Genomic DNA, 24776 nt, shown 5'->3' on the forward strand with positions numbered 1-24776 from the left:
AATCAAGAGTCGGAGGCTTAATGGACTGAGCCACCCAGGAGTACTGAGAAAAGATTTTTAAAAGATATGGCTTACCCATCAAATTCTACACTATTCAGTATTAAAAAGGAATTAACATGTTCATAGAACATAAGGGGCAAACCTCAAATCATAGTACTTGTCAACTTGAGACAATTTTGCTTCCCCCCCCCACAGGATATTGGCAATACTTGGGGATATTCTTGGTTATCACAATGGGGAACAGTGGGATATGACATTTAGTAGGTAGAGGTCAGGGATGTTGTTAAGCATCTTACACATAGGATATCCTTACAACAAATAATTATCTGTCTCAAAATACCAATAGTACTACTTGTTAAGAAAACCTGAGTTTTGCTGAGAAAAGGAAGGGAGATTTTAAAAAAGTACCTATTTAATTATTCCATTAAAAAAAGTTCTAGAACTGGTGAACATCTGTGCTGGAAAAAATTATTAAAAAACACTTCTGTAAAGTATAGGGCAGGGTTGATTGGGAAGGAAATGAAGGGTGTTCTGGGTTAAAGGAAATGATCTATATTATCAAAAGAGAACAAATCTGGACTTAAGTAAGCAGAGATTTCATTTGAAAGGATTAGTGCAATAAAGGGAGAGGGGCTGTTACAAGAGGGAGAACACTAGGACCATACAATCTGAGTATCTCAATGGCTATTCAGAAAAGAGCTTTTCTTTTATAGGGAAGAGTAAATAAGACTAAGGCTGGAAAGGACCAGGTGGGAGAAAGTGGGATAAGAGTGGTGTGCTTGGACAGTAAATTAGAGAAGATTTTAGCAGTCAGCCTATATTCAGAAGGGGTGCTTATGGAGGGGCTATATGCTGGTCCTGGGAAAGGGTGGGTCTCGTTTCTGGGGCCTTCAGGAAGGAGAGAAACTTAACTAAATTTTGGTTAACAAGCAGTTTGTTCTAGTTGATTAATGGGGACAAAACAGTTCAACTAACCATTTTGGAAGCAAATAATACAAATAGTGAGGTTTATATCTACCCTTGTTATAGACAAGCAAGAGGCATACATGAGTGTTATCTAAGACATGTGTGAAAGAGTGTGTCCTTGCAGTAAGCCATTTCCTGAATCACAAATGATGGGGAATTTTTTTAAATTTTAGCTGTTTACTGAGATCACAGGGCTTGGGTAAAATTCAGTGTTATCAGTCTCATCTTTTGTTCAAGATATATGATGTTCATTAATTGCTGGACAGCTCAAGGGACCCTGGGAGTGGAGTGAAGCTGAGTCTAAACAAAGTCTAAGCAAAGATTTTCAATGTTGCTGAAAAAAATAAGTTGAATGATCTGTTAAACATGTTAGGTTGACATTTGTTGGATGGTCTTAGAAGTCCAGTTCTTGATGAGAAATGGCTAATAATATAACAAAACAATTAATGAAGGCCGAATAAGGGAGTAAAACTGAGTCTTAAAGGCTCAAGTTTGCTGATTAAGAGGATGCCAGGATATGGGCCCTGTTGTGTCTAGATGGCAGAATGAAGGCATCATCATTACCCAACACAGTTCTCTATTTGTATCCATTTTGCAAGTATTTTTAGTGATGACATGGATATCAGGGTTGTTTCAGAGACCACATGCACAGTAGCCACTTTTGACCACTATACAAGTGTCCCCTCATGAAGTCAGACTGTCATGCCATGCCCAATAGCTGTGAAAGAATGTTCCTTGGAATTCTTGCTGTTTTAGGGTAGTGATTTTGGTAGTTTCAGTGAGATTGTCCATAATTCTTGTTACTTTCTAGAACAAATGTTGAAAAATGTTGGAGTTTTGATATAGTTCCCAGGTGACTCACCCAAAGGAGGCTCCAGGCAAGAATGTTGCCTATGCTTGGTCCTGAATAGCAGGTAAATCTTCTAGTTTTATTCACAGTTCTTTGGCTTTGCATTTCAAGGACTCTTCACAGCCAATGAAAAGGGAAAGTCACAGTTCCCTTTGGAAGCTGTAATTTTCTGTAATGCAGTGGAGAGGTTTTAGATTGCATAAAAATGCCTAAGTCAGAGGTATCAGAAAGGTTAAGATGAAAGAAAGGACCTTGTGGTTAAAGATCTTGTAAGGGCTAATGAGGTTATCTAGATAGGAGGATTAGGTCCAATAGGAAGGTAGCTACCAATAAAATTGGTTTCCAAGGCAAAATAAATATTACTAGGGGTTGTCTGAAGAGAGTAAAAATAATTATTAGGTAACTTTACAGTTCATTCAACCTCTGCAGAATCAAGTTGAGATTTTGTTTCTTCTAAGATTGGATCTGGAGATGAAAGTTTTAAGGGAAAGGGCATCAAATTGTAAGCCAGTCTAGAAACACAGGGAAAGGGGTTGATGTTCTGAAGAACAGTGTTAGAAACCAGGTGGGTATGTAAATTCGAAAAAGGCAGTGGATACTAGGACTTAAGAGCTGATCAAGTAGTAATTCCCTCCTAAAGAAGGACTCAGTGAAATTGCTATAAAAACACAAATTTTTATAAGCTTAATAGATAGGGTTATTTGAAATATCAAGGCCCTCTTCAGAAATAAATTCATGGATAAAAATCAGCTGATCTTTGACAGTCTACTAAGGGGGAAAGGATAGTTTCTTCATTAAATAGTATTGGGAAAACTGGATATCCACATGCAGAATAATGAAATTGGACCCTTATCTACACCATACAGAAAAATCTACTCAATATGGATTAAAGACTTCATTTTTTAAAAAGATTTTATTTATTTATTAGAGAGAGTGAGTGAGAGCGAACATGAGCCAGGGGAGGGGCAGAGAAGCAGACTTCCCATGGATCAGGGAGCCTGACCTGGGACTTAATTATAGGATTCCAGGATTATGACCTGAGCCCAAGGCAGATGCTTAACTGACTGTGCCACCCAGGCACTCTGAAATACATATATCTGGTAAGGAGTTAATATTTAAAATTTATAGGGAACTCATACAACACAATAGCAAAAGAAAAACCCTAATAAAAAACCCCTAAAGATGGGCAAAATACTTAAATACACATTTCAATAAATAAATAAATAAATAAATAAATAAATAAATAAAATGAAATGTTATTCAGCCTTAAAAAAAAAAGAAAAGAAATCCCGCCATTTGAAGTAGCCTGGATGAACCTGGAAAACATTATGCTGAGTGAAATAAGCCAGACACAGGAAGACAAATACTGCATGATCTCATTTATATGCAGAATATAAAATAGTCAAATTTATAAAAGCAGATAGTAGAATAGTAGTTTTCAGGGGTGGGTAGAAAAGGATATGGGGAGGTGTCGATCAAACATTATAAAGTTTCAGTTATGCAAGATGAATAATTTCTGGAGATCTGTTGAACAACATGGTGACTATAGTTAACAATAGTGTATTATATACTTGAGATTTTTCTAAGAGGGTAGATCTTTAGTTTTCTCGCCACAAAGAAAAAAAGAAAAAAAAGAAAATGGTAACTATGTGAGGTGATGGGTATGTTAATTAGCTTGATTGTGGCAGTCATTTCACAGTGTATACATATACCAAATGGTCATGTTATACATCTTAAATATATACAATTTCTTTTTCTGAGTTATACCTCAATAAAGCTGAAAAAATTTTATGGCCTTTTGTAGCTTATAATTGTGATTTTAAGCAGAGTATATTCCAAGAATAGTGTAAATGTGGAAGATCATGTCTTTAGTATTGTTTCCAGGTAGGGGAGGGAGTACTTGTGGAAAGCTGGAAAGCTCTAAAGGAGAAAGGAGTACATAACCAACAATCAGAGCTATGGTTATGGGTTAGAGGTATAAGCTGGGTAGAAGAATGCCATAATTTTGGGGGGGGGGTATCTTGGAAAGGATGGAGGAGTTATCAGAAGAGGAATAGCTTGGGTAAAGGGGAGAGTAGGAAAATAATACAAGTGGTGAATCATCATGGAAGGCTGTAGAGAATTAAATGGATGCCAAGAATGATGTTGGTGGTAACAGAGAAGAAAGATGAAACAAACAAAGAAAATGAGAATGGTAAAGATGGGAAACAAATACTGACAAGTCTTATTCTGACATTTTCAGTAGAATCTGACCATGTCTGCAGTTATTTTTTAATTGTGTTATGTTCATCACTATAAAATAAATCACTAGTTTTTGATGGAGTGTTTCAAGATCCATTGTTTATGTACAAAACCCAGTGTTCCATGCAATGCATGCCCTCCTTATTACCCAACACCAGGCTCACCCATCCCTCCACCCCCCTCCCCTCTAAAACCCTCAGTTTGTTTCTCAGTGTCCATAGTCTGTCATGGTTTGTCTCCCCCTCTGATTTGCCCCAATTCACTTTTCCTTTCCTTCTCCTAATATCTTCCATGTTATTCCTCATGTTCTACAAGTAACTGAAACTTGATAATTGACTTTCTCTGCTTGACTTATTTCACTCAGCATATTCTCCTCCAGTCCCATCCATGTTGATGCAAAAGTTGGGTATTCATCCTTTCTGATGGCTGAGTAATATTCCATCATATATATGGACCACATCTTTATCCATTCATCTGTTGAAGGGCAAATTGGTTTTTTCCACAGTTTGGCTATTGTAGACATTGCTACTATGAACATTGAGGTGATGGTGCCCCTTCTTTTCACACATCTGTATCTTTGGGGTAAATACCCAGTACTGCAATTAATGGATCATAGGGTAGCTCTATTTTTAATTTTTTGAGGAATTTCCACATTGTTTTCCAAAGTGGCTGTATGAATTTGCATTTCCACCAACAGTGAAAGAGGGTTCCCCTTTCTCCACATCCTCTCCAACATTTGTTGTTTCCAGCCTTGTTAATCTTTGCCATTCTAACTGATGTAAGGTGGTATCTCAGTTTGGTTTTGATTTGAATTTCCCTGATGGCCAATGATGATGAACATTTTTTCATGTGTATGCTAGCCATTTGTATGTCTTCATTGGAGAAGAGTCTGTTCATGTCTTCTGCCAATTTTTTTGATGTGATTATCTGTTTTGTGTGTGTTGAGTTTGAGAAGTTCTTTATAGATCTTTGATATTAGCCCTTTGTAGTATCATTTGCAAATATCTTCTCTGCAGTTCTTAGGAAAGCTGTTTACTTATTTAAGCCTTCTGTTTCTTGGGCTCTTGGGAGGGCTTCTGTTTAAGATTTCCATGTGGTGTAGATTTCCATTCTATGTACATCTTGTGCCTTCTTAATTGTGAGATGTGGAAGGAGCATTAGATCCCCTGAAGTTTGGTTGGAGTATTAGTGTTAAGAAAGATAGTATAGGTGCCCTACCAAAGTATTTCAAGGTTAGTTTTTTAGTGATGTCATTTCTAGAAGAAAAAGTGTCCAGTTTCTAGATTTTGAAGTAGTTTTGGTGACTGGGGGAAAAGAAACCCTAACTTACTTATGTATTAATTAATTAATTTTTTATTATATTCAGCTAGCCAGTATTTAGTACATCATCTTTGATGTAATGTTCAATGATTGATTAGTTGCATATAATACCCAGTGTTCATCACAGCATGTGCTCTCCTTAATGCCAATCACCTGGCAACCCAAACTTAATAATAATAAATCTAGGTATAGTTAATAAGTCCCTCACTATTTTTAAGAATATTTGAGTTAATTAGATTGAATTCTTCTATTGCCCATGTGGAGTATGGATTTCTTACAGGCCTGCCAGTAATAATTACCTAGGGGAATAAAGGAGAGATTAAATGAAAGAGGACCTGAGACCAATCAGGGCCAAAGTCAAGGTGTTGAGCTGTGAAATATTGAGTTCTTCTGAGAGTTTTGCAAATTTTAGTTTTAATTGTCTGGACATTTCAGATAACTAGGTGTGGTAAGGACAGTATAGTTTGTAGGACAAAGAAAGAACTCAGATGTCTATGATAACTTTAGCAATGAAATAAGTTCCCTGTTCACTTGAGAGGGCAGGTAGAATGCCCTAGGTGGGGAAAATTCCTGCTACAGAAGTGTGACAATATTAATAATGGCCCTTTTACATGGAAGCTTCTAGGTACTGAGAGGACATGCAAACAATGGTAAGGATAGCCATGAGATTCAGGGAGTTAAAGAAAATCTAATTTTCAGTGGAGAAAGGGTGCCGCTGAAGGTGGCTCTCTTCCTTAATCTACATTTACAGCTTTGCCAAGATTATGGTTTTTGACAGATGGGGCAAAAGAGTACCACTTATTCCAGGTAAGGAGTCAAGTTTACTCACCAATATTTGTAGAAGGGTTTATTTTTTTCCCCATGATTGGTAATCTTGTGAAGGTCATAGGGCAAATTTTGAGTAAGGGAACTGAGTAGAGATGAAGTGGTCTTTTGTGTGTCTCAGAATCTCATCTGAGTGGATACAGTATCCATCTTGTTTCTAATTAGTCTTTTAATTTTTAGGAGCATTAAAACAAGAGATTTTGATTTCCTTGATTAGAGGATCAGGTGGTAAATGGAATAAATAATATCTTGTCTGATTATAATGGGATTAGGACAGATTTATAAACTGCTAACTTGCATATTATAAGCTAATGAGTTTCCCCTTGCCTCAAGTGTTTTATTGCCAATATGGACATTGATTTTGAGTATAATCACCTCCTATGGTAATAATAAGGCTTTAGAAGGTCAACCAACTCTTTGCCACTTTTGATTGGTTTTCCAGCTGCACTCATACATCCCTTGGCTTTCCATAACACACCAAAGTCATGTAGTACTCCAAGCTTATCCACAGCATGTGTAGACATTAACTTTCCTATCTTTAGCTAAAGTGCAGGCTCTAGCAAGAACCATGAATTTTGCTCTCTTTGTTGATTTTGCATTGGGTAGAGGTTCATATTCTACAGGGTTTTAGAAGTTTGTGATGGTGTATTTTACCTGGAAACACTATTTTGGTGTGTGGAGGTATGAACCATCAGCAGAGAGAATGAGATCTGGATCTGCAAGAGGAATTTCAGCAAGACCAGGGTGGGGATGGGTTGAAGTATCAGTGGCTGCAATGCTTTTCATGTTATCACCCTTCAGTTAGAAGAGAAAGGTTAGTGGGATTAAAATTTTGAAAGCACTGTTTAGGAATGTGAGAAAGAGCAGAAAATAATGTTAGATGTAGAAGCAATAAGGATCTCACTAGAGAAGGGAAAAGGTTGAAAAATGTTGCACATTTTGGTTAGGAGAAAATTTTGGATAACATGGGATATATAGATATTCAAAGTGTGACTAGCACATAAATTGTGGTTTGAGCACAGAACTAGAATGAGGGTAAGTGTCCAATGTGCCTCTGATTCCCAGTATGTTTCTGAGATGTTTTAAGTATGTCCTCTCTCACAAACAAATAGAGAAAAGGGCAAAGGAATTTGAGAGTATCAAATTGAAGGTAGAGGAAAGGGAAATTTTTTAAGGATTCAAATGCTCTTCACAAATTGAGACCCATTGTATGGATTCAGACACTGTTTCCATGATCATAAAGGAGATGTTGTAGTAGAGAAATCAGGAATCAACATTCTACAATAGCTAATCAGTCCCAGAAAGATTGGAATTTATCTGTTCATTTCAAATACAGGCTAATTCATAATGACCTTGGTACACTCTTGGGACAAAGTTTTTCCCTTAAGAAAGATATCATGTCCTAAATAATGAGCCTAAGGACTGCAGTATAGTATTTTGTTTCTCAAAACTTTATGCCGCTTTCAAGCCAGAGCTTCTAATAGGTATTTGCATATCTGTCAGTGAATTATCAATTCTACTGATATTGAATCTACATATTGATCTACATATTGAAGGAGTGTTGAATTATGCAGGAAAATAAAATCCTTTAAATTTGCATTTAATACCTGAGGAAAAATCGGTGAGGTCTTCCATAAACCCCTGAGACATAACAGTCCAAACACATTGTTGATTTTCCAAAGTGAAGGCAAATAGGTCTTGGGAATCAGTGGAGGAATATACTGAAGAAGCTGGAATGTAAGTCCCTAAGAGTGAAGTAATGGTAACAGGGAATATAGAAATGAAAGAGCTGTTAAATTTGGGACTAAGGGGAATCTAAGTCTTAGTATTTTATATCTGGCCTCCAGCTTTGGAACTAATGGATATTCTTTTTTGTTAGGCTTTTTCACAGGAACAATTGGGGTATTACAGAAGCTGGATTAGGGACCAGGGATTCTTAGTTAAAAAGTCCTTCTAAAACCTTCAGTTGCTTTAAGTTTTAAAGGATACTGGCGTAGCTTAAGTAGGGACATAGTGATACCTATTTCCACTTTCAAGGGCTCTGCTTTTCAAAATATATTGTGTCTGTTGATCCTATATCCTAAAGAGACTCAATAATATGAGCAAACATTCTGAATGCAGGGACTGTCAAGGGATTGAGGAAGTGCAGTGAGAGCAAGGAGGTTGGGGTGACAAAGCTGTTAGTGAAAACGTGAGTAGGGGAGGATTTCAGGCCTTCAAGAATTAGTCCTTAATGAGGTGCCTGGGTGGCTCAGTCTGTTGAATGTCTTTCTTTGGCTTGGGTCATGATTCCGGCGTCCTGAGATCAAGCCCCACATTGGACTCCCTGCTCGGCTTGGAGCCTGCTTCTCCCTCTACTTTTCCCTGCTGGGTACTCTCTCTCCTGCTCTCTCTCTCTCTCTCCCTCAAGTGAATAAAATCTTTAAAAAGAGTTAGTCCTTTAGAAGAACATACATATTAATATTCCAATTAGGAAGTAAATATCTGCCTAACAGATTAACAGTTTGTGGAATTATCTATGTTGGGTATCGTGATCATGGAGTCCCAAGAAATTAGTTTAGAAAGGGACAAATCATGTGTTATCTAACACCACCACCAGGATGGTTTGTGTACTCTGAGCCATCATGGTGGGGAATTATGAAGTATTAAAGGTGGAATAAGTGGCTCCAGTGTCTATGAGGAAGTTGGTTGGGGGCCCACTGGCTGGAAATTATTTTATCCAGTGTCTTTAAGAGTATTTGGAGGCAGACAGAAGCAGATCCCTTTGGGGTAATCATTGAGACTTGGATTTATTTTTCTTTTTTGGTTAATATTTAGTCCAATATCTCTTCTTCTCATAGTATCTATAGGTGTTCTGATCTATGGGAGATTGAAGGGAAGCTGAGGGTGGCTTGAAGTCCTTCCTATAATTACCCTCAATTGGTTTCAGTTGGATAGCTGTGAGTAAATACTTTTAGATTAAGTTTTATTAGCCTGTACATATTCATGGTATTTTGCTAAAGCATGGATCTCAGAGAGGGAGGCATTTTGCCAATTAATGAAATATTTGGAAATATGTTCTCTCACTTCAGCATGGGACCCATTAACAAAACTGGTGACTAAAGTGAATGTCATGTGATCATTTAATATAATATCTTAATGATCCTTCCAAATGTTTTGTAAGCAGTGCCTACAGTTAGAAACGGATCCATCTCTTTGCTGTCGGCACTCCTGAATCTTTGACTGCTTTTAGATGGGAATAGAATCTAACGTTTTTCCTTTGTTTTACCTCTGTTCTTATGGGTATATTTTAGTTTGATTGTAAGTAATCATTAATTTTGACACACTTGGCCTTAAGACCATAGGACCACAAGGCCATAGGGCCATCTTTGGGTCCTTGAAGAAGTTGGACTAATTGACAGATCAGGAAGCTCAGGAAAATATACTCTTTCTAGCAGTAACTTAAATTTTATAGAAAATTCATCCCTGGGACACCTGGGTGGCTTAGTTGTTAAGCATCTGCCTTCAGCTCAGGTCATGATCCCAGGGTTCTGGGATTGAGTCCCACATTGGGCTCCCTGCTCAGTGTGGAGTATACTTCTCCCTTACCCCTGCTTGTGCACTCTCTCTCTTTCTCTGAAATGAATAAATAAAATCTTAAAAAAATACAGATCTCGACAGATGATCATATTTTACTGACACCTAACTTTACTAATCTGAGATTTAAAAATTATACTGAACTGATGAATCATAAAATATTATATAAAAAACCAGTGATGTACTATACCTTGGCTAATTGAATTTAAATTAAAAAAATAGAAGATCAAAACAATTTAAAAGTAAATAAAAGTAATATTTTCTTAATTATGATGATACCAAATGTGTGTAGAATTAACAAGTAACTATGTAAGAAGTTTAGCATGTATAAAATTTTGTCTTCACCCATTATGTTGATAACATCAGTTTATTAGAATTGAACAAGAGTAAAATACACTTGTTGCTTGTTAACTTCTTTGGCTTTTTTAGAAGAGAAGCTGTTTGTTATATAAGACTTTTAAAGTGTTCTTCACTGAAATGAACTTGGCTTGATGAAAAAAATGTTTGTGTCAGAAAATATTTAATTAAGACCCAAAATGTAGGCTCTGTGACCTTCATTGTCCTTTTTTCTCATCTCATAAATTTATTTTTTGTACTTTAATGGCAAATTTCAATGGAAAACTAGTATAATTGCTTCTAAGCTTTGGAGAATCAGAATGCAACATCACACTGTTCAATCAATCTGACCCAAAACCCAGCTCACTATTAGATTTTCTGTATGCAGGCCGCATGACAAGCCAATATTTCCAGAGCTGCCATCTTCTAGGAAGTTATAAATTGAAGCTCTTTCCACTCGACAATATTAAGATACCACATTGTTTTTCACCCCGAGTTAGTTTGTAAGCCCTAAAAAAATTCAAATTCGTAAATTTTTGTCATCTTTCAGGGAAGAACTACTTGTGCTCCATTTAGAAAAGTGACTATATTTAAGCAATGAAAAAAAAATTCTTTTAATGGCTAAAATTAACAAGTCAGGAAATGGGAGATGCTGGCGAGGATGCGGAGAAAGGGGAACCCTCCTACACTGTTGGTGGGAATGCAAGCTGGTACAACCACTCTGGAAAACAGCATGGAGGTTCCTCAAAATGTTGAAAATAGAACTACCCTATGACCCAGCAAATACCCTGCTGGGTATTTACCCTAAAGATACAAACGTAGTGATCCGAAGGGGCACGTGCACCCGAATGTTTATAGCAGCAATGTCTACAATAGCCAAACTATGGAAAGAACCTAGATGTCCATCAACAGATGAATGGATAAAGAAGATGTGGTATATATACACAATGGAATACTATGCAGCCATCAAAAGAAATGAAATCTTGCCATTTGCGACGACATGGATGGAACTAGAGGGTATCATGCTTAGCGAAATAAGTCAATCGGAGAAAGACAACTATCATATGATCTCCCTGATATGAGGGAGAGGAGATGCAACATGGGGGGTTAAGGGGGTAGGAGAAGAGTAAATGAAACAAGATAGGATTGGGAGGGTGACAAACCATAAGTGCGTCTTAATCTCACAAAACAAACTGAGGGTTGATGGGGGGTGGGGGGAAAATTCTTTTAAAAAATATTTATTTATTTTAAAGAGAGAGAGAGAGAGTGATGGGAGGGAGAGAGAAACTTAAGCAGACTCCCCACTGAGCACAGAGTCTAACATGGGACTCAATCTCATGAGGAAAAGACATTCTTAATTGAGAATTTTGGCTCATATTATTAAAATACAAAATTACCCTGCTCATTGTGTTGCTGATCTTCATTATAAATGTTTCTGTCTCAAGCGTTTAATACTCTGCCTCATAGAAGTAAAGAGTGTGACATGTGCTAAAATTAGAGAGTGAGAGGGAGGATTACTCTGAAAGGCTATCCATGTGCTAAGAGGAATTAAACCATTTTATTGTTTCTCATCATTCTTTTTTTTTAAGATTTTATTTTTTATTTATTTACTTGACAGAGAGCGAGATCATAAGTAGGCAGAGAGGCAGGCAGAGAGAGAGAGGAGGAAGCAGGCTTCCCGCCAAGCAGAGAGCCCGATGCGGGGCTCCATCCCAGGACCCTGGGATCATGACCTGAGCCGAAGGCAGAGGCTTAACCACTGAGCCACCCAGGCGCCCCTCTCATCATTCTTAATGTATTAAAATTCAGGATGTTATATTTATGTATATGTAAGTATATATGTTTTAAGTTATACTGAGTCCATGATCTACAGCGCCAAAAAACCCAGCCTATTAGCCTTAAGTTTGTCTATGCTCTGTAAGAATGCTTCTCACACTGCCGACCACTTTATAAACACATTCTATTTGTCAAAATACAGTCATGGGACTAATATTAATCACATATGCTGAAAAAAAATTGCTAAACATGGACATTCAAACCATCTGCAATACCATCTTGAAATATAAAAAAAAATATGTACTAGAAAGTCATAGGGGTGCTTGGGTGGCTCAGTGTCCAATTCTTGATTTCAGCTCAGGTCATAATCTCAGGGTTGTGAGATCAAGCCCTGTGTCAGGCTTCATACTGAGTGTGGAGCCTGCTTAAGATTCCCGCTCTCCTTCAGCTCTTCCCCTCCCACTTATGCTCTTGAGCTCTCACACCCTCTCAGGGTAGAGGGGAGAGGGGAGCCTGGGTAGTGCAGTCAGTTGGGCATCCAACTTTTGGTTTCAACTCAGGTCATGATCTCCGGGTCATGGGTTTGAGTCCCGTTTTGGGCTGTGTGCTCAGTGTGGATTCTGCTTAAGTTTCTTTCTCCCTCTGCCCCTCTCACCTGCTCACTCTTTTCTCTCAAAAAAGTCATAAAGGATTGCTTCAAGTTTGTTAATTGATTTATTTTCCTCAAGTACACTATATCCATTCTCTGAATAGAAAGAGAAAAAAACTCTCTTTGACACTATCTGCCATCTGTTTCCCTAGAGTTAGCTTTGTAAACAACTTCTGGTTGTGACCCTTTACTGCATGCACTTAAAAAACTAGTATTTTTTTAAATATAGCATGTGTCAGGCTCTACATTATACACTGGGGATACAGCAGTAACCAAGGTAGGTATGGTCAAGGAATTAAATGTTACTGCAATCTAGCAACTCTGCAAGATAGTTTATAACATGTAAACACACACAAACACACACATACAAATGTAGTTGACACAAAACCACAAAACAGTGAAGTGTTACTTCAACTGGTGAGTCAAAGTTCAATCCCACAGGAAACAATTTCCTGGCTGTTTGAAATGAGACAAGAAATAACTCTAGAAGTAAAGAAATTTGATGGGGTGACCTAGAGAAGCTCTTGGCCTGAAATAATGCAACTTGCACAAGCAAGGGAAGCACATAAATAGGAAGATGCTCTTGGTGTGCTCAACTGGACTGATGAAATAAAAACTGGGGTAGAAAAGAGATCATCTTAATCCCTCAGTAGTGAGGATTTTGCCAATACACTAGTAAAGTTTTAATAATTAACAACAAAAGCACTGAAATACAGATGGTAATTAAAATTACTCTTGTTACTTCATATTTATGTATAATTGATTCAAGTCTAATATCTCTAATTCTATGGGAAATTCACTTGCCTCCCCCCAGACTTAAGTAAATATTCTAGAATTTTTTATTTTCATGATAAATTCTTGTTCCTAGTACTTGCCACTAGCAAACTCCAGATCTTACATTTTACTGCTCTTGTCTTCTTTTTGTTACTTAATGTACAGATGTGCAACTCAGCCTGTGTTCCTTGATTACTGAAAAAAAATCACTTGCTTACATCATCTATGTATATAGCATATTTTTATAAAAAGTTTGGAGTTATGAGGAAGATTTATATCAAGTAATATATTTAGATATTAATTATAGTTTACAAAAGCTTTTTAGTACTTAAGTATTTTTCTACTGGCCACCTTTCTCAGGATATAAGTTCTAAAAAATTGCTGAATGTCCTCAAAGGAAAGCTGGATATTGTATAAGCATACACATATATCAATACAAATGTTTCTTCTCCACAGACATAAATAAATTTTGTCCAGTAGAACTGTAATTGATCTCTCCTATTATAAATCACTTTTATATTTCATTGTAAATGTTTTTAAACATTACTTATTGCTTATATATGTGTGGTTCCTTGAAATCTGTTTTAAACTAGTCCTAACATCTTACTGATTTCCTTATTAATTGAGTTAAAGAATATCTTTGACATGTGTTGTGTTCATTTTATATTTGTGTGAAAGTCATGATTATAAACTTTTTTGAAACGTAACCTTTAACAGGCTCCAGAACAATTTGCTAAATTCTTTCTTTCCTTTCAAGATAACTCATTTCTCCTTACTCCTCCATTTTCAGGAACCCTTTGCAGTTATTATCAGAAGCTCAATGATTCTTAGCACACTTTCTGTAAGGACTCATTGTGCATCCTTTGACAAAGTGTCTTAATAACTGGGCTTCAATTCTTAGCATCAGAAAACAATTTAAAGCAATTGAAAAATTCCATATATTTTTCTCTCTCCTCCATTGGTCTTTGTAATTTGAAAAGCGCAATATAGATTTTTGCTTCCTATGGATATGGATTATGCCATGACTGTTAGAAATCAGAATTAGCAACCATGCAGTATGATTTTTTTTAACCCTGCTGTATGCCTGTAGTGCACATTGAGGTTGAGGCTGTTAGTTATTTACATATGATTCATCCCATAAAGTGAAATAAGTACTTAGTGAATTGCTTTTTAAAAATAACTTTAGATCGCTTCTCGGCCTTTTGGCTAAGATCAAGTGTAAAAATAACTTTAGAATTAAAAGAATCTCTGTCATTCTTAAGCAGATGTCCTTTAACCAGGGGGCCAAGAAATACATAACAACAATCAAAATAAAATAACACATCCTTCCCTACCTCTTTTTCTTTTCTTTTATGGAAGCCCTTTCTAGGATGACTCATGACCAATCTGATTTCAGACATTAAGAAATCTGACTATGAAATTGAGGTTTGAATCATTCTGCAAAGCCATAAAAAGTTATGGATTAATCATAACTTTACAGTTTGGAACATTATTCATCTATGGTTAGAATCTTACACATCAAAGTTAGAGAGTATACATACTCATAGGAAGGAACAAACTAACAGCATGGCTGAAATTCCAAATGAATTGAAAATTCCTTGTTTTGTGCAATTGTAATCATCAATGTACCTGAACCCACATCAGTCTTCACTTTGGCCATAAACATAGGAGCTATATAACAGTAATAGAAAAATACAATGGAAAAATGGAAAAAGCTACCACATGTTTAACTTTTACAGATATTTTCTTCCTTTAAGTAATTTACTATTAAATAAAACAAAAGAATATAAATATGTGAACATGAAGATAATGTTAACTATAATAGTCACTTAAGAAAAAGAGGTATGTGTCTTCTTGGCTCCAGCAAATATAGTAAAAGCAAAAATGTAAATTATGTTGGCTCAAAAGTAATTGCAAAAAAATTACTTATCCACTCCTCAAACAACATGGGGAGATGCTTAAATCTTGGATTAACCTAAGAAATGCTCTTTTAAAAATGGAGCTATTCCTTAGAAAAAAATCTAAGGAAAAAAATCCATTATTCAAGTTATAAAACCTATGATTATATTTATCTTTTTAACTTTCACAAAAAATTGTCCTAGTGTTAATGAAAATGAGAAATTGGGATTGAAATGTTATATTATTACAGTAAAAAATGAACTGCATATAAAGCATACTGATTCAAGATTCTATTAATGCAAAAATATGTAATTAGGTCATTATTATTTATAAAATACAATACCAAATGAAACTTGTAGCTTAAAATACTTACTATATCCTCACAGCTTACAGTGAACTGGGAATTAACTGTCCATTTCTTTCATCAGTATAAATAGATAAAACAAATAATATGGAATCCAAGGAGAAAAAGTGAATAGCACATGACTGGGTCAGTACATGTGCAGACTCAATAATTCCATCTTTAAAATTTGCACTGTTGGTCACAGCTGGACTAATCATGCAATAAACTGCACAGATCATAAAGACAGCCAAAATAATCATATGGGTCAGGAGGGTGGCCCATTGAGTTTGCATATGTGAATATGATCTGAATGAAAAGAAGTTCACCACAATGAAAGAAATTACCCAGTAATGTAGATCAAAGCAGATAATCAGCATGGATAATTCAGGCCTGAATACAGATGCAGAATATAGATTATGACTTTTCACAAAAGTTTCAGCTAACCCTGTTTTGTCAATGTATATTGATCTTCCAAAGGATTTTATTTCACAGGGACACCTTGGAAGTTTCCAGAAAAACTGACTGTCAAAGAATACAACATCTCTTAGATCAGCATTGATCATTTTCTTTTTCTTTTAAATCATTAGAATGGAAAGTATTCTGTTTTCCTCTCCTCAGTACTACACATAAACACACACATGTGTATCCATAATATTCCTATTCTTTGGTACCCTCTTAGAGAAGAAAGCAAGGCACTGTGCTAAAAACAATCCTAATGTTATTATTAAAATATACAAAATATTCATGTAGATTATGAAATTTAAAATTTCAGAATTAATTTTTTTAAAAGATTTTATTTATTTATTTGACAGAGAGAGATCACAAGTAGATGGAGAGGCAGGCAGAGAGAGAGAGAGGGAAGCAGGATCTCTGCTGAGCAGAGAACCCGATGTGGGACTCGATCCCAGGACCCTGAGATCATGACCTGAGCCGAAGGCAGCGGCTTAACCCACTGAGCCACCCAGGCGCCCTCAGAATTAATTTTTAAAAGACCATTTCTACTGGGCAGTTGTATTTCTCAAAGTGATTTTTTTTTTTTGTTGGGTCTGTGTGAAAGTCAGTATTTTTTTTAATGAGGGAAAGTTTGCCTACATTAAAATATATAGATCTTAAATGAATAGATTGATGAGCTTTGAAAATAGCTTACAATAGTAATGTATACAGCTATCAAGATATTGACAATGTTGTTTTTACCCAGGCCCTGTGTTCAGATACAATTAAGGAAATCTCCCCAATAAATCGACAGTAAGACAATAATGGTAGGGGACTTTAATACCCTAGTTAGATCAATGGATAGATCATCCAGATAGAAAATCAACGGGAAACAGGAAACAGAGGCTTTGAATGACAAATTAGACCAGACATATCTCTCTCTATATATAGATATAGATATAGATATAGATATATCTCTATCTAGATATATAGATCTATCTATATATATATATATCTGATAGGTCCATCTGGTCTAAGGAAACAGGAAACAGAGGCTTTGAATGACAAATTAGATAGATCTATCTAGATCTATCTAATTTGTCATTCAAAGCCTCTGTTTCCTGTTTCTATATATATCTATATATATAGATATATAGATATAAAATATTCCATCCCCAAATAGCTGAGTATGCATTCTTTGCAAGTGTACATGGAACTTTCTCCAGGACAGGTCACATGTTAGGCCATGAAATAAGTTACAACAAACTCAAGAAGACTGAAATCAACTCAGGAATCTTTTCTAACAACAATGGTATGAAACTAGAAATCAATTACAAGAAAAAAAATACAAACACATAGAGGTTAACACATGCTACTTAACAACCAATGGGTCAATGAAGAACTCAAAGAAGAAATAAAACATAGAGAGAAATGAAAGTGAAAACACAACAGTCTGAAATCCTTGTGATCCAGCAAAAGCAGTTCTAAGAAGGAAGTTTATAACAATGACAGGACTAACTCAGGAAAACAAGAAAAAGCTCAAATAAACAACCAAACCTTGCACCTACAGGAGCTAGAAAAACAAAGCTCAAAGCCAGTAAAAGGAAGGAGATAATAAAGCCTAGAGCACAAATAAATAAAGATTAAAAACCAATAGCAGAGAGATGCCTGAGTGGTTCAGTGGGTTAAGCCTCTGCCTTCAGTTCAGGTCATGGTCTCAGGATACTGGGATCGAGTCCCACATTGGGCTCTCTGCTCAGCAGGGAGCCTGCTTCCCCCTCTTTCTCTGCCAGCTGCTCTGCCTACTTGTGATCTCTGTCTGTCAAATAAATAAAATCTTTAAAAAAAAAACCAATAGCAGAAATCAATGAAACCAACTTTAAAAAAAAAGATTTTTATTTATTTATTTGACACAGTGAGAGAAGGAACACAAGCAGGGGGAGTAGGAGAGGGAGAAGCAGGCTTCCCACTGAGCAGGGAACCTGGATGCTGGGCTCAATCCCAGGACCCTGGGATCATGACCTGAGCCAAAGGCAGATGTTAATGACTGAGCCACCCAGACACCCCAATGAAACCAACTTTTAAGCCTTTATTTACTAGACGTATCAAGAAAAAAAGAGAGAAGTCTCAAATAAATAAAATCAGAAATGAAGGAGCAGAAATAAGAATCTACACCACAGAAATATAAAAAATATGAGAATATTGTGAAAATTATATGGCAACAAATTTGACAACCTAGAAGAAATGAATAAGTTCCTACAAGTACACAATTTTCCAAAAGTAAATCTGGAAAAAGTAGAAAATTTCAACAGACTATTTACTAAGAATGAAATTGAATCAGTAATTTAAAAATTCCCAACAACCAACAGTCCAGGATGATATAATTTCATATGTGAATTCTACCAAACATTTAAAAGAAGAGTTAATACCTATTCTTCTCAAACTATTCAAAAAAAAAAAAAGAGGAAGGAAAACTTCCTAATTTATTAACAAGGCCAGCATTGCCCTGATACCAAAACCAAATAAAGTCACTATAAAAAAGAAAACCAGGGGTGCCTGGGTGGCTAGCTGGGTTAAAGCATCTGCCTTTGGCTCAGGTCATGATCCCAGGGTCCTGGGATTGAGTCCCGCATCGGGCTTTCTGCTCAGTAGGGAGCCTGCTTCCCTCTCTCTCTCTGCCTGCCTCTTTGCCTACTTGAGATCTGTTTCTCTGTCAAATAAATAAATAAAATCTTAAAAAAAAAGAAAATCATAGGCCAAAATCTCTGATGAACATAGATGGAAAAATCTTCACAAAATATTAGCAAACCAAATTTAACAATACATTAAAAAAATCATTCACCATATTAAGTGGGATTTAGTCCAGGGATGCAAAGGTAGTACAATATTTTCAAGTCAATGTGACATATCACATGAATAAGATGAAGGATAAAAATCATATTATCATCCCAACAGATCCAGAAAAAGCATTTGACAAAATGCATCTGTTAATGATAAAAACAAAATGGATTTAGAGGGTACATACCTCAACAAAATAAAGGCCATATATGAAAAACCCACAGCTAACATCATACCAAATGATGAAAAACTGAAATATTTTCCTTTAAGACCAGGATGTCCACTTATACCACTTTTACTCAACATAGTACTGGAAGTCTCAGCCTGAGCAGTCAGACAACGAAAAGAAATAAAAGGCATCCAAATTAGTGAGGAGGAAGTAAAACCCACTATTTGCAGTTGACATTATGCCAATATGGAAAACCCTAAACACTCCACCAAAAAAACTACTAAAACTGATAAATGAATTTGATAAAGTCATAGGATACAAATTAATGTATAGAAATCTGTTGTGTTTCTATGCACTAATAAAGAAGTAGCAAAAAGAAATTGAGAAAACAGTTCTATTTACAATTGCTCCAAAAAGAATAAAATACCTAGGAATAAATTTAACAAAAAGGTGAAAGAACTATACTTTGAAAACTATAAGATACTGATGAAAGAAGCTGAAGATGATACACACAAATGGAAAAATATTTCATGCTCATGGACTGGAATAATTAATATCTTTATGATACCCATACTACCTGAAGCAATCTGTATATTTAGTGCAATCCCTGTCAAAATACCAATAGCATTTTTCACAGAACTGGAACAAATAATACTATAATTTGTGTGGAACCACAAAAAATTCTTGCATAGTCAAAGCAATCTTAAGAAAGAACAAAGCTGTAGGTATCACAATCCCAGATTTCAATATTTAATACAAAGCTATAGTCATCAAAACAGTATGGTACTGTCACAAAAAATAGACACATTTATTAAACAGGATAGACACCCCAGAAATAAACCCATGCCTATATGGTCAATTAATGTATAACAAAGGAGGCAACAATGTACAATGGGGAAAAAACAGTCTTTGCAATGATGGTGTTGGGAAAACTGGACAGCTATATACAAAAGAATGAAACTGGACCACTTTCTTACACCATACACAAAAATAAACTCAAAATGAGTTAAAGACCTAAATGTGAGACCTGAAACTCCTTAAAGAAAACATAGGCAGTAATCTCTTGGACATTGCTCTTAGCAACATATTTATGGATATGTCTTCCCAGGTAAAACAATGGAAAAATAAACTACTGAGATTACACCAAAACAAAAAAAAAAATTACACAGCAGAGGAAACCATCAATAAAACAAAAAGGCAACGTAGTAAATGGATGAAGATATTTTCCACTGGCATATCCAAAGGCATATAAGGAATGCAATACCAAAAAACCCCCACAAACCATCTAGTTAAAAAATGGGCAGAGGACCTGAAGAGACATTTTCCAAAGAAGACATACAGATGGTCAACAGACACACGAAAAGATGCTCATCACTCATCATCAGGGAAATGCAGATTGAAACCATAATGAGATATTACCTCAAACCAGTTAGAATGGCTAGTAACAAAAAGACAAGAAATAACAAGTGTTAATGAGAATATGGAGAAAAAGGAACTGTTATGCACTGTTGGTAGGAATGTAAATTGGTGCAGCCACTGTGGAAAACAGTATGGAGGTTCCTCAAAAAATTAAAAATAAAATACCATATGATCAAGTAGTTCCACTACTGGTTATTTATCCAAGGAAAATGAAAACACTAATTTGAAAAGATATATGTACCCCTATGATTGTTGCAGTTGATTTACAATAGCCAAGATAAGAGAGGGACTCAAATGTGTACTGACAGATGAATAAATGAAGAAGTGGTATGTATGTACAATGGAAAAATACTCCTCCATAAAAAAGAATGAGATCTTGCCATTTGTGACAAAAGTGAAATGAGTCAGAGAAAGACAAATGCCATATGGTTTCACTAATATGTGGAATCTAAAAAACAAAACAAAAAAATTAAAAAAAAAACAGATTCTTAAATAAAGAAAACAAACGTGATGGCCAGAAGGGAAGTGGGTGGGCACGTGGGCAAAATAGATAAAAGGGATTAAGAGGTGCAAACTTCCAGTTATAAAATATGTCATGGAGATGAAAGGTAGAGCATAGGGATTATAGTCAAACACTGTAATAACATGTAGTGACAGATGGTGACTACATCTATTGTGGTGAGCAGTGAGTAATGTATAGAATTGTTAAATCACTATATTGTAGATCTAAAACCAATATAACATTGTAGGTCAATTATACTTCAATAATAAAGAAATCTTCCCACCCATTTTTGTTATAGGAAACAGCTTACCACAAAGAAACAACCTTCCCTAGATGACCTAAGACTCATAAATGCCCCCTTGTCCCTATATGATAAGGGAAAACACAGACCCTCCAAATGTCCATTCTTTGCCTTGTAAATGATTAACTGAACTGTTTTGTCCCCATTGATCAGTCAGAACCAAATATTTGTTACATAAACTTTGGTTAAGTTTAAGTTTCTCTCCTTCCCTAGATTCCTAGACTCTGACCCACTCTTACCCTGAACCAGCATGTTGCCCCTCCTTAATGGCCCCTTCTGAAAATAGGCTGACTTCAGGGTAAAACCTTCTCTGATCTATTTTTCAATCACACCTCTCTCTCCTCCCACTTTCTTCCACCTGATCCTTTCTAGCCCTAAGCCTTGTTCACTCCTCCCTAAAAAGAAAAGCCCTTTCTGCCTAACCTTTGAGGTGATTGCACATTTTATGATCTGAAAATTCTCCCTATTGCAATAGTCCCCCTCCCCTTATTGCAGTTAAATCTTTCAAGTACTCTCCTTACCAAAATCAGGATTTATTTTCACTTGACAGTTATCGGTATCCTCCATTGGAGTCAGGGCCTCACTTATAGACTCCCACCATCTCTGTGGAAATAATGGCGCCTGGTAGGTCCTTCAAACTCATTTTCTTTTCAGCAATTCAACTATTGTTTGATGAATTCCACTCTCAAACTAGTGTTCTGCATGTCTTATCTGTTGTAAGGGGTTACTTTGATTCCTTAAAGCAGAGAAACTTTTCTTTGACCCTTCTGTGTGAACTCTTCTGGTTTTTCCTTTGCTCTTAAATTTGGGGATCATTTGAACAAATTTCCTTTGCAGGGATGGGAAGCTTGGGGTGGGGATTTTTCTCTGACCAGAAAATTGTGCTGGAAAATTAATCAAGCAGGACTATTTACTGTTTCATTTAAGATCTTTTAGCTCTGATTTAATTTTCTAATCCCATGGGTACCTCTTAACTATCAATTGTCCTCTCTCTGCTACTCCCACTGACTATTCTTCAACATTATGACACTAATTCAGTTAAGCATATCTAAATGTAACATTATTTCACAAAGGTTAATTTGAAACTGCAAAAACTCTCTGGGATTCTTGTGATCTCCCTAAATGTGTTAATCTCCAGGGGTCCCTTGAATCCTGGCAATCCAAAACTCCCTCTGAACAATTTGCATATTTCTTATGGTATTAGGAAGGTGAATAAGTACCTTCTTTCTTGGTCCAAGCTTAATCAGTCCATTTAGTAATATCAGTCTATCTTAACTGAGTCCATTCATCTCTGAAGGATCATCTGCCAACCTCAGTGGTTGCTCTATCACCCACTACAAACACATGTTCTTCAATTCTGTCTTACATGGAATTTACATGTTCCTCAATTCCATTTCCCTCATCCTCAGCTCCTCCAAAACTGTTTCTGTCTCCTTCAATTCCAGGTTCCACTCTTCGTATATTAACCCACCTTTCCTGAATTTAACACTACTTTTCCAGCCCTCTCACTTCCTACAGTTATTCAAGACTTTGATTCTGCTTCCCCAGTGCTAGGTTCTCGTGGACAACAAGCTGCAGAACCTCAATTGCCAGTCCCCACAATATGTCTGTTATCAAGTCCATCAACCTTTCATTACCTTTATTATTTCTTCTAACATATAACCTTTTTTTGTTATCATGTGACTACCAAATTATCCATTACAGCTCCCTATATAGGTCTTTTCTTCTTTCTGACACATTATTAAACAAATACCAGAATTGTATTGTTCTTTTGTCACTCTTTCATATGCTGTCCCTCCTTTTATTTTGTCAACTTACTTCCTAATAAATCTGATTAGCATATTTGTTATCTATTATTTATGGATATTGAAGTATTAGTATGTTACCCCTCCCAGCTCACTGGCATGTATTATATAGAGACCTTCTGTGTGCAACACCAAAAAATTTTTAAAAAAATGTTTCTAAATTTAAGCATTATTGCATCCAGTGAGGGATACACTTATGGGGAAAATGGGACCATTAGAAGACATAGTATACACCATATAGTCAATGTAGGTACTGAAGATTATATCACCTATATTCTATTTCTTAACAATCCCATTCTGGCACTTTCCTTTCTGTATCACACAAATTTGTACTTTTCCTGCTGGTTTTCTTTTTAAATCCATTTCTTAGCCTTAAAAAACAAAAAGTGTTGTAGTTTTTCCATGAAAAAAATCTCCACCAAAAGGAAAGAATAGTCCCTCCCTACAGACACAAAAAAGACATTTTTTCTTCATCTTAAAGCTTTTCTTGCTTAAAATTTTCCATACATTTGACGAAAATATTTAGGACACCCTGAAACAACATGGTTGCTAAAGTTTTTTTAATGTTAACCTTTAAAAAGTTTGTAATTCTAATTGGATATCTAACTTACTAACTGCAGCCCCAGTAATTCTGTTTAAATTGACATCTCTGTTTGATAGCTATAAACTTACATGTTTTCTTTGTTAGGCCAGAAAAGCCTCATATGTATTTCACTTTTCTCTTACATTCATGGGAGATCCAAGTTGCTATGAATTTCTTATTTAAAAAGAGTGACGCAGAGGTGCCTGGATGGCTCAGTCAGTTAAGGGTTTGACTCTTGATTTTGGCTCATGTCATGATCTCACCATTGTGAGATCAAGCCCAGCTTCAGGCTCCACGGTCAGTGTGGAGTCTGCTTGAGATTCTCTCTCTCTCTTGCTCTTGCTCTCAAAATAAATAAATAAAATCTTTAAAAGAATAAAAAGAGTGAGTGAACTTTTTATCATTCAAATTAATAACAGTTATAGTGGGGACATTACCACAACTCACTAATATTTAGAGTTACTATCTTTTTGGGCAGACTGAAGCATTGCAAGGTTCCTATTTCCCTTTGAAATTGAGAGAGGCCACATGACTTGGTTTGGGTGAAAAAGAGTGAATGGAAGAAATATATACCATACCTTTCAGATGAAAGTAATTGAGAACTTTAACTTGGTTGACCAACCTGCTTTTTACTCTTTGATGACAGTCATGGGGGTGTCATAAAATCCATGCATTCTGGAAAGCTGAGTCAACACATGGAAGACAGCTGATGTCAGTGAGACATGCAACTTACTTTTTTTAAAGATTTATTTATTTATTTGACAGAGAGAGAGATATCACAAGTAGGCAGAGCAGCAGGCAGAGAAAGGGGGAAGCAGGCTCCCTGCTGAGCAGAGAGCCCGATGTGGGGCTCAATCCTAGGATCCTGAGATCATGACCTGAGATGAAGGCAGAGGCTTAACCTACTGAGCCACCCAGGTGCCCCAACATGCAACATACTTTCCACAAGATACTTTTATTAGATTAAGCCACCGAGATTTGGCAGCTGCCTGTTAATACAGTAAAGCTCATCTTTTGCTGCCTTATGTCTTCTATACCTGTAAAGTATCTATGGTGATTATTAGAATATGTTTGAATATAGCTGAACTTACTTTATCAAATATTAAATACTGTGTTCTAATTATGTGAAATTTGGTAACCTTTTAGTATGGCTTTTTAAATTAGCACAAGTA

At 36.1% G+C, this 24776-nt stretch overlaps 1 long non-coding RNA gene across 1 annotated transcript; it reads right to left on the minus strand.

Annotated features, from left to right (window-relative positions):
* Positions 1-9049: 9049 nt before the first annotated feature.
* LOC125092338 (uncharacterized) lies at positions 9050-24404 on the minus strand. Its single transcript, XR_007124880.1, has 3 exons — positions 24368-24404; positions 10473-10476; positions 9050-9139 (listed from the first exon to the last, which is right to left on the minus strand). It is a non-coding gene; the product is annotated as an uncharacterized LOC125092338 (long non-coding RNA).
* Between the last annotated feature and the right edge of the window lie 372 nt (positions 24405-24776).

The sequence above is a fragment of the Lutra lutra genome, chromosome X (assembly GCF_902655055.1).
Source record: "Lutra lutra chromosome X, mLutLut1.2, whole genome shotgun sequence".
NCBI lineage: Eukaryota > Metazoa > Chordata > Mammalia > Carnivora > Mustelidae > Lutra > Lutra lutra.